The sequence below is a fragment of the Heptranchias perlo genome, chromosome 22 (assembly GCF_035084215.1).
Source record: "Heptranchias perlo isolate sHepPer1 chromosome 22, sHepPer1.hap1, whole genome shotgun sequence".
NCBI classification, from domain to species: domain Eukaryota; kingdom Metazoa; phylum Chordata; class Chondrichthyes; order Hexanchiformes; family Hexanchidae; genus Heptranchias; species Heptranchias perlo.
Window position 1 is genome coordinate 2,564,512 of NC_090346.1, and position 9,336 is coordinate 2,573,847.

Below are 9,336 nucleotides of genomic sequence, written 5' to 3' on the forward strand. Positions count from 1 at the left end.
GGGGGCAATCTATAACTGGACTTCACATAGAGGGGGCACAGTGTAAATTGACTTCACATTGAAAGGGCATTCAATAACTGGATTTTGCATTAAGGGGCACTATTTAACTTGACCTCATATTGGAGGGCATCCTTTGAGTTGGCTTCATAGTGAGGGTGAAATCTATTACTTGATTTCACATTGAGGAAATTTGACTTAACATTTTGAGGCTCTTTATAACTTCAGTGAAGGAAACTCGGAACTGCTTCACCACTGACTCGCACTTTCAAATATGCAAATTAGGCCGGTAGCGACTCAGCAGGCTAATCGCGGAAGGGCTCCAGAAGGACAAAGGAAACTCAGTAGAAACGTTTCAAAGGTGGAAATTAGGCAGAAGTGGGTTCCATCCGAAATTCCTCACCAAAAATATTTCTTATCCCATTCCTGAATGGTTAGTATACCATGGTAAAATCATAGAATCATAAAATCATAGAAAGGTTACAGCACAGAAGGAGGTCATTCGGCCCATTGAGTCCATGCTGGCTCTATCCCACACCCCCGCCCTATCCCCGTAGCCCTGCAAATTGTTTCCTTTCAAGTACTTATCCAATTCCCTTTTGAAGGCCATGATTGAATCTGCCTCCACCACCCCCTCGGGCAGTGCATTCCAGATCCTAACCACTCGCTGTGTAAAAAAGTTTCTCCTCATGTCACCTTTGGTTCTTTTGCCAATCACCTTAAATCTATGTCCTCTGGTTCTTGACCCTTCTGCCAATGGGAACAGTTTCTCTCCATCTACACTGTCCAGACCCTTCATGATTTTGAACACTTCTATCAAATCTCCTCGCAACCATCTCTGTTCCAAGGAGAACAGCCCCAGCTTCTCCAGTCTATCCACGTAACTAAAGTCCCTCATCCCTGAAATCATTCTAGTAAATCTCTTCTGCACCGTCTCTAAAGCCTTCACATCTTTCCTAAAGTGCAGTGCCCAGAACTGGACATAATGCTCCAGTGGTTTCCGAACCAGTTTTTATAAAGGTTCATCATGACTTCCATACTTTTATACTCAATGCTTCTATTTATAAAGCCCAGAATCCCGTTTTTTTTAACTACTTTCTCAAGCTGCCCTGCCACCTTCAACGATTTGTGCACATATACCCCCAGATTTCTCTGTTCCTGTACCCTTTTTAGAGTTGTGCCCTCTAGTTTACATTGCCTCTCCTCATTCTTCCTACCGAAATGTATCACTTCGCATTTTTCTACGTTAAATTTCATCTGCCCCAAGTTCAAGTCATTAATATATATCAAGAAAAGTACTGGTCCCAGCACTGACCCCTCGGGAACACCACTGTACACCTCCCTCCAGTCTGAAGAACAACCGTTCACCACTACACTGTTTCCTGTCCCTTAGCCAATTCTGTATCCATGTTGCTACTGCCCCCTTTATTCCATGGGCCGCAATCTTGATGATAAGCCTACCATGTGGCACTTTAGCAAACGTCTTTTGAAAGTCCATATACACAACATCAACTGCATTGTCCTCATCGACCCTCTCTGTTACCTCATCAAAAAACTCTATCAGGTTAGTTAAACGTGATTTGCCTTTAACAAATCCATGCTGGCTTTCCTTAATCAATCCACACTCGTCCAAGTGACTGTTAATTCTGTCCCGGATTATCGTTTCTAAAAGTTTCCCCACAACTGAGGTTAAACTGACTGGCCTGTAGTTGCTGGGTTTATCCTTACACCCTTTTTTGAACAAGGGTGCAACATTGGCAATTCTCCAGCACTCTGGCACTACCCCCGTATCAACGGATGTTTGGAAGATTATGGCCAGTATTTCCGCAATTTCCATCCTTACTTCCCTCAGCAACCTAGGATGCACCCCATCTGGACCGGGTGACTTATCTACTTTAAAAACAGCCAGCCTTTCAAGTACCTCCTCTTTATCAATTTTTAGCCTATCCACTATCTCAACTATATCTTTCTTTACTGAGACTCTGGCAGCACCTCTTTCCTTGGTATAGACAGATGCAAAGTACTCATTTAGTACCTCGGCCATCCCCTCTGCCTCCATGAGTAGATCTCCTATATGGTCGCTAATCGGCCCCACTCCTTCTCTTACTATCCGTTTACTGTTTACATGCCTGTAGAAGACTTTTGGATTCCCTTTTATGTTGGCCGCCAGTCTATTCTCATACTCTCTCTTTGCCCCTCTTATTTCCTTTTTCACTTCCCCTCTGACTGGTTCTCACTTCTGTCACCTGACATCTGTCATATGCCCTTTTTGGTTTCATCTTACTCACTTACTCTCTTTTGTCATCCAGGGAGCTCTGGCTTTAGTTGCCCTACCTTTCTGCCTTGTGGGAATGTGCCTAGATTGTACCCGAACAATCTCCTCTTTAAAGGCCGCCCACTGTTCAATTATAGCTCTGCCTGCCAATCTACGATTCCAATTTACCCGGGCCAGATCTGTTCTCATTCCATTTAAATTCGCCCTCCTCCAATTGAGTATTTTTACTTTAGAGTGGTCCTTGTCTTTTTCCATAGCTATTCTAAATCTTATGATATTATGATCGCTGCTTCCTAAATGCTCCCCCACTGACACTTGTTTCACTTGGCCCGCCTCATTCCCCAGAACCAATTTCAGCAATGCCTCCTTCCTCGTTGGGCCAGAAATGTACTGGTTAAGAAAGTTAAGAAATGGTAAAGAAATTCATCCCTGGTAACTTTAGCTATCAGTGAGCACTATGCAACTTGGGGTACTGTTATACTGTTATACTGTTATACTGTTATACTGCTACGTTTACATTGATGTGAATGTGGGAAGAAAGCTAAAGCCAAGAGTTATGAGACTGTCACCAGGAGGCCCTCTAACACCAAGTGCTGTATAACAGCCAATCCATTTGACAACCTGGGAAGTTTTAAGTTTTGTGGAATATTTTTCACGTTATATATGAGAGAACCAATGCTCCTGTCTGCGCTCTCCTACCATTGAAAATTAGCAGCGCAGAAAAGAAGTACAATCTGTTGTAACTTTGATTTCACATTAGGTTCAACGCCATGTAAAGTGAATCAGTCACTTTCGTTCCTTCTCTAATCCCTTCTCTCTTATCAGTTGGACAATAAAAGCAAAACTCAAACATACATTCTCAATAAACAGTACTTAAAGTCATGAAACACAAACACAAAGGAAACTGGTTAAAGATTCCAGACAGTTTTCTTTAAAGCTGCTGGTTATATAGTATTCTGCAGGTTGATACTGTATAATCTAGTTAAGAACTTTTAATGACTGGTTTGGATCATATTCACAAGTAATCCACTGTTAATAGGTTTCATTTTCAGATTGTAGAAGGTTCATTCTAAGTACTTTGTTCACGGAGTTGTAGCCTAGAAATTACTATTGGGTATATTATCAGACAATGCTTAATTTGTTCATATGACTTTCTTCTGTTCACTATTTTAATGTAGGTGTTAATCCGTTTATTGTTCTTATTCTGCCAAAATAGTGGACAATGGAATGTTATATAAACATATTAACTGTCCATCCACTATTGTCTCCAAATGTAATTTCTAGGCTTTTTGTTAGAAGGCTATATAATTTGAGAAACAATTATATATTATAGATAATATCCTTTTCTAAGTATCTATGAGCCACATTATTTCCTCCAGCACGTCAATGTGCTATTAAGAAGCTCTGAGTACAGCTGTTGTTCCTAGCTGTTGTGGAATTCAGTCTGAAGTTCACTTTTGCTTGTCACATGATAAATTATTTAGAGTCACTGTGTTGAAGTTCTTATTGAACTTTGATGTGCTCTTTGTTCCCAGAACGCAACACAAAAAAGATATTTCAATGGCTGCATAATAAAAATAAAGGAAGCACTCAATGTACATCCTCCCCTACATTTAAAAAAAAAGATTCCTTTTAGATTCATCATTACCTGGCCAAAAGGAAAGGCAGACTTTGAGATTTCCGCCACTCCACAACTGAGGCGCCCAAGACTCAGCAGCCTGCTTTATTTTTCTGCCTCCCTGTGGAGATGTGCCTTGGCTTCCCTCAGCATGTCCTTCCCATAACCCAGCCAAGAGTCTTAATCCGCTCTCTGTGGAACTGTGCACAGCACAAAGCCATATCCCACAATTCTGTGGCATTCTGCTTTGGTGACATTAGGTTGCCCATTTAGTTTTCTTGATGAAGACACTGGCATCAGAATACAAGCCTTTCTCTTTAATATTGCCTTCATTTTACATGTTGTGCGAATTCAAGCTTATATAAAGAGATGTCTTTTCCTTCTAGTCATAGATTTTTGTTCCAACTTCTGATAGCATACTCCTCCTGTGCTAATATCCATGTCCTCAGTGTGATCCCCTATGGGGTCAGGGTGGAATACTTCCTTTGAACACTGAGTGACCACTGGAGCCAGGGTGGGATGGAACGTCTGAGTACAGCCTTTCCTGGGGAGGGATCCTAATAGTTATGGACGTCACAGACGTATTCTGCCACCGTGTCCTGCTTACTTACACACGGATAATTCTTTTTCAGACAAATCTAACTGTGAAGAATACAAAACAAGGGGGGAAAAAAGAACCATTCATCCCCTTTTTTTCAACTTTCTTTCTCCATCACCTTGGTAACTGCTTCTACTCAATAGAACTACTGGGAGTCTGAATCCGTTAAGATATTTTATTCTGTATTGAAACGTAAATCTCCAAATAAAAAAAAATCCTGGATTCACTATGCACACACACTGGACTGCATTGTACAAAAAGTAAACTCCGGTGTCCAGAGCCTAAATTTATCACCTCACAGATACACAGATGCCGGAATTTTCTTTTACCAATTTACAGTGTGCTTCAACAAGAAATTGAATGGAAATTATTTACGCTCAAAAGTCACCAGCATCAATTCTGCTTTACTTTGCTGCAGTTGAATACATTAACAGGGCTCTGATTGTTTAACTTTGCTGGGTCTGTTTTAACATTTCCGCACCCGTGTTAAAGAGAGGTTTCCTTTTAATGGCATATTTATGCTTCATGCCAGAATATACTAAAATCTTGTAAAGTTCCTGAGAATACTTCAGCAGAAATCCACAGCACACCAAGCCTACAATGTAAGTCATCTAGAATGTTCCATTTTATGCAGAATTCTAACTCCCTACTCGTTAGTTTATTAGGATTGTAGCTGAGCTCGCTCATTTGGAAATGGCAGCATCCACTTAGGGCGGAGAAGGCTGAGAGTGAGGTCAGAAAGAGCCCATAGTATTTTTATCCCTAATTTTCTGGCCTTCATTGCCATTATTCGACCCCCAAAAGCATGATTCTCTCTGACTGGGTCATTTTCCACAGCACATTAACCTATGGCTGCCACTACACTGCCAGCCCAGTAATAAATGGTTAGCAATCTACCAGCCGTCTCAACTTGTCCTGCCACCTTCAAAGATTTGTGTATGTGCATCCACAGGTCTCTGTTCCTGCACCCCCTTTAAAATTGTACCATTTAATTTATATTGCCTCTCCTCATCCTTCCTACCAAAACGTATCACTTCACACTTTTCTGCGTTATATTTCATCTGCCACGTGTCTGCCCATTTCACCAGTCTGTCTATGTCCTCCTGAAGTCTGTTACTATCCTCCTCATTGTTTACTACATTTCCAAGTTTTGTTTCATCTGCAAATTTTGAAATTATACCCTCTATACCCAAGTCCAGGTCATTAATATATATCAAAAAGAGCAGTGGTCCTAATACTGACCCCTGGGGAACACCACTGTATACTTCCCTCCAGTCTGAAAACAAGATATATACTTGAAAAGTGAAAAAGTGCAGGGCTATGAGGAAAGAGCAGGGGAGTGGGACTAACTGGATAGCTCTTTCAAAGAGTTAGCACAAGCACAATTGGCCGAATGGCCTCCTTCTCTACTGTAAGATTCTATGAACCTTATGACGTCACAAAGCGTTTCACAACCAATAAAGTATTTTTGAAGTGTTGCAATGATGGAAAATAAGAAAAAAAAGAGGAACTATTGCTTAGAGTCCTTTGTACCTCAGTGCTCATAACATACACTTCAGAGTTCAGTCACATATCCCCTCATTAGTTGTCTGTAAAATTGCTAAAAGTTTTTTTTAAAAGCCTATACATGCGCAGCATGTGCTGTGGACATACAGGTTTTTACATGATATAATTCTCCAAAAAAAACAATGAGGGTCCATAATGCAGATAAGCCCGGTAAAGACTGTTTCAGCATGACACAGTTGGACTGATGCCCATCGTTTTTTGCCATCATGGACTTCACCATTGCTCCTGCCAATGGATAACAGTGGGCAAGCAAAGCCAATCTAATTGTTTCTGTTTGACTTTTCAACACTGTCAAAAAAAAAGTGGATTTATTGAAGTAAATGTTTTTGTTTTCATTTTTGCACCTGGAAAGGCAGGATTCTTATGTTTTATTGATTGAGCTCTTGTTTGCTTCTATAAATTATATATTAAGAGATGAACAGCTGGACACATCATTTCAATTTAAAACCAAGCCCTAAACAGCACAGTGATATCAGTTACTGTGAGCAGCTGTTCCCTACCTACTTGCAATCATTTCTAGAACTATTAATAGGAATGTACAGACCCCAGCCAAAAATACACAGTAGTTTGGGTTCAGTGCACACTTAAATCAGTTTAAACTATTCTTAAACAAATAGAGGATTTCCCTCAGGGAAGAGTGAAACATGGAGGTTATCTTCTAATCTATGTTCTGTAGGATATCCACTTCTTTGATCTTCCATACACATTTTACATGGGAGAAAGGAAATAAAGTTGAACTGTACAGCAATTAGCCCATAGACTAGTCTTATTAAATGACAATAGCAGCATCACTATCCATTACGGGCATGGAATTTAATAGAAGACCACCCACCCCTTTTTAAAAAGATTTATCTTTTTCTCCATTCCTTCCTGAAGTTGTTGATTCTCTGCTGGGATATGACTTCACAGGGGCCGAGAACTTCCAGCAACTCATCCAAGTGGACATCAACGAGGGTCAACTAACTATCTGCAGTGTTAAGGGCAAACCCAATATTCAGTGCACACTTCTGGCAGAGATTCAAACTTTAAAAAAAGTATATATTTTTCTCCTTTGTCTTTCTACTTCACCCTCAGGTTCTTGGTCTGTCACTCTGAAACCAGTTTTTGGGACGTGACTGACTAGATCTCTGACTATTTTTCTCCTCCTTGCCTGTGGCTGAAGCATCTGATTTTTGCTCAGCATTGTGCCTGAGCTCAGGAACTTACCACAGAGATTGCAAGAGCAAGCCCACATCCTGTTACTCAATGGAAAGGGCTGGGTGTCCAACATAGCGTGTCACCCGCCACTTAACGTTTTTCATCCAACCAGCTGGTTCTTAATTAGTTATCAAGTCATTAAGTGGTATGTGTAAAATTTCCAGAGCAAGGTTTTATTTGGAGAAATCATTTCAATTGGACTTAGTTGCAAAGTGAATATTATAAGTAAAGGCCCAAATTTGTGGCAGTTTTCAACAGATGGCTGATTTAATCTGCATTTCCTTCCCCTTTTGCAAGCTTCACAAGGTGGTCATTCAATTCAAAACTCAAGTTTGTTCGAATAAATATTTGAGTAACAAAATGTTTAAATACATATAATTTCACAGCCTGCAGACAAAAGACCACTGACTTCCACACTGCTCTGAAAGCACCTGATCCAGTTTGATCTGGGACTCTAAGCAGAGTTAGGCTCAGTTAGTACTTGGATGGGAGACCACCTGGGAATACCAGGTGCAGTTGGCTATCCTTATGATTGTTTAAAAACAGGTAGACAAAAGACTATACATGGAACATCACACAATTGGAGCTAAATGGCAAGTACACTCCACTATTCAAATATTATTTTCAATTGAGGATAAGGATGTAAACCTGCAGACAACTCAGTCAATTCCTGATTCTAGCCAGATCATAAGGTTGCTACTTCCCCAGAGGACAAAGCAGAGGCTAAATAAACTGGGCCACTCCAGCACACTTCTAAACAACTAGTCACAGAACAGGAACCGATCGCTTGCTGATTTTGAACCAGGGAATAATGCATTGGATGGGGGAAGGAGTTACTTGAAGAAAAACAATAAGGAACTAAAATGCAGCAAGTATATATATTTTTTTAAAATGCAAGTGCAAAATAGAATTTAAAAAACAGGAATGCACTGTGTATCGCCAGGAATTGACAATTGCTGGTAGCACTGCTCTGAGCAGCAGGCTCCATTCTACCACCATGGAATGCAATATGTTGATTGACGCAGCTATCTTTCCCTCCCCAATAGATCATAGAAAGTGGTGCGAGTTTGAGCATAGGTGTTTAATATTGATATAGGTTGAAATACTGAACTATTGTGGAACCAGTAGGAGGAGCTCTATGCAATTCTCTTCAATTATGATTTGCCAGCTTGAGGTGTAGTATTTAAGATCTGCCCAAAGAGCATTACTGAAATTTATTATGCCTCAGCTCAATAAAAGTCTAGTTTAAAAACCCTCCAAACTTGAGACCGTCTGGTCAGGAAAGTGTTCTGGTACTTCTACCTCTATCTGATGACTAACATCTGCATCAATATAATTGCATTGACCAAAAACTCAAATTCCTTTGCTGCTAAGCAAAATGATTTTTCAATATAATCACAGCAATGGTATGGAATGTCCAGTTCTACTGACACAAGTCCAGTCACATACGATTCCAAGGATGAGGGACTTTAGTTACGTGGATAGACTGAAGCTGGGATTGTTCTCCTTGGAACAGAGACGGTTGCGAGGAGATTTGATAGAGGTATTCAAAATCATGAAGGGTCGAGACAGAGTAGATAGAGAGAAACTGTTCCCATTGGTGGAAGGGTCAAGAACCAGAGGACATAGATTTAAGGTGATTGGCAGAAGAACCAAACCAAAGGTGACATGAGGAAAAACATTTTTTTTTTTTACACAGTGGTTAGGATCTGGATGCATGCCCAAGGGGGTGGTGGAGGCAGATTCAATCATGGCCTTCAAAAGGGAATTGGATAAGTACTTGAAAGGAAAAAATTTGCAGGGCTACAGGGAAAGGGCAGGGGAGTGGGATTAGCTGGATTGCTTTGCATAGAGCCAGTGAGGACTCGATGGGCCGAATGGCCTCTTTCCATGTTGTAACCTATGATTTGACATTTAATAATCCGCTCCAGGTATGAGCAGTGACACTGCAAACTGCAGATCTTGGACCTTGAATAATATCACAGTTCTATTCAGCAAGGCTTTAAGGACATTACTACTTACTCCATTTCTGGACATGGGATCTTGCTGCTTGAACTTGCCAGGTGCACACAGAGGACAGACTCT

General features: G+C 40.7%; 1 pseudogene; it reads left to right on the forward strand.

Moving 5' to 3' along the window:
• The first annotated feature begins 7,654 nt into the window (after positions 1–7,654).
• LOC137340966 (5S ribosomal RNA) lies at positions 7,655–7,773 on the forward strand (annotated as a pseudogene).
• The last annotated feature ends 1,563 nt before the right edge of the window (positions 7,774–9,336 follow it).